Here is a 2,185-nt window from a genome sequence, read left to right as displayed (position 1 = left end):
AATAATCCTGACTTGACAAAAGCTGGGTTTACTTCAGATGAAGGTCAGACCCAGGATTTGGACTTAGGGGTAAACTCTTTCAAGGAACAAATAGGATAGTAACTTCCACGAGTTAGGGGGTGGACATGAGGAATTTCAACAAAAACTTAATATACATAAATTTTCTTTTAGCATCGAAAATTTTAAGGAGACAACTAACCCCCTCGATCCATCCCTATTTCAGATCAAATTCAATTTAAATGTTTACCAATCCCAGGGCTCGTGTATGTCTAAAGTGACCCTCCATTTTAGTTAACGTGCATTATTTTTAATTCCAAATTGCTTGCTCCACTTCTGTGCCCTAAACATACATATGACCATTAATCTCTCGAGTCCCATAATAGAGAGAGGACCGACTGCTTCCCGTAAGTCATGTGATTGGTTCCCATAACTTCACGACACAAACGAAACTCTTCAGTAATTTCCAACCATGGGAAAGTGACTAAGCGAAAAATTAAGATTTCTATGGGCACACTTTCTCTACAGTATGTAAATTAATTTGAAACTCACTAGAAATATTATGTGGTCAAAGTCAAACAAATGTTTCAGTCATGACATGCTTATATATCCCAACTATATCTAGACTAGTCCTAATCAATAAGAACATATATTCCTTGATTACTACTATTATCGGATTGGATACCTGGAGATTTTGAGTGGGAACTTGACTCTCAATTGATAGTTCTCAAGCTTCTTTGTGAATTTCTTATGGCGGTTCTTTGCAGTGATAGCTTTCGAATTCACCCAGTGTTGTTCGCTCTTCACTCTCCTTTATCTTTCTTTCCTCCTTGCTGTCTCGATAATTAGCAGTTGGTGTCTTAAACCATGAAGTATGGATGATTGAGGTTTTGCAAAGATTATCTTTTGTTCGGGCAATGTTGAATCCGGAATTACATTGCACTCCCGACTAGGTATAGTTGTTGTGGAATGTGGTATGTCTTCACGAACTACTGCAGTATATGTTCTGTCTTGTCATAGGACTAACTCGATTGGTATCTTCTACTCATCAGTGCTAGAATGAAGTTGCATGTCTGCTTAATGTTCTTTGCGTGTAGTTGTTACTTAACCAACAATAAGCAGTTCAGTTTGAAGTCTAAATCCGAAACTGCATGCAAATCGAGGCGGTGGCTACATCGTTCTGAATTTTGCCAATTCGTGACACAGTCACATATTTGTTTATGAAGAACTAAGATCAAAGATCAAGTGGTTGTGTCAGGCATGGAACTACTGCAGAGTCGGTATTTCTGCAGATTCTGCTGAGAATATTAGTGCGGGTCTTTGCAGTTTCGATGGGTTCCTTACTGGAATTACACTGTCAAATGAGAAGGATATCTGAAAATAGAGGGAAGATATCGTAATCAAGCGAGAGCGTTCCAATGTAGTCGGTGGTCTAAAATTGAGCTGAATTTTGGTCATCCAAGCACATTAAACGAGCAGTTTTTCATGTGTATTGCTGTAAGAAAGGAGTGGACAATGACAGGACCTCAGTAATCAGTGAGAGGTTATACACTATACGGATGCCTCAGTTTCAGAGGAAACAATTAGCAGTAGCAGAGCCAGAATTTCTCTCTGCAAATGGATTTGAAGGGCATCAAAGTGACTTGGTTCAAGATCAACTTTTGTAGTAAGGAAGGATATTAAGGTTGAAATTGAAAACTTCAAATAGCAAATGAGCATTAAAACCGCACATGCGAAGTCGAAGGTAAATTGAGACGGGCCACTGGTTCGGAGCGAAAGCAGAGGTTGTTGATCTGCTTCAACTGCTGCAGAGGATTAACTTCTCTTAAAACTGAAGCTGCAGGTCGGAGGAAAGAAAAGATGCGAAATGGGAGGCGGCCAAAAATAAGAATTAGGACCTGATTAAGGGATTTGAACCCGACGTGAATCGAACACGCAACCTTCTGATCTGGAGTCAGACGCGCTACCATTGCGCCACGGATCCTTGGATGCTAAGAATGTGCCCATTTTCTTATTTTAATAAGGAACTAACCATACAACCATATAACTTTGTAAAAATACTGCATAAATAAAAACAATATGAGACTTCATATAGTTATAAATCCCAACTGTATCTAATCTAAGACTAAACACAAGATATAAATTCCTCGATCATTGTCATCAGACCGAATACATGGAGTTGTTATCT

General features: G+C 38.9%; 1 non-coding gene across 1 annotated transcript; it reads right to left on the bottom strand.

The window, feature by feature from the left end:
• Positions 1 to 1,909: 1,909 nt before the first annotated feature.
• Positions 1,910 to 1,981, bottom strand: TRNAW-CCA. The gene has a single exon. It is a non-coding gene; the product is annotated as a tRNA-Trp (tRNA).
• Positions 1,982 to 2,185: the final 204 nt, after the last annotated feature.

The sequence above is a fragment of the Punica granatum genome, chromosome 4 (assembly GCF_007655135.1).
Source record: "Punica granatum isolate Tunisia-2019 chromosome 4, ASM765513v2, whole genome shotgun sequence".
Lineage (NCBI taxonomy): Eukaryota > Viridiplantae > Streptophyta > Magnoliopsida > Myrtales > Lythraceae > Punica > Punica granatum.
The sequence above is the reverse complement of the archived record's forward strand: the minus strand, read 5'-3'. Positions and strand labels throughout refer to the sequence as shown.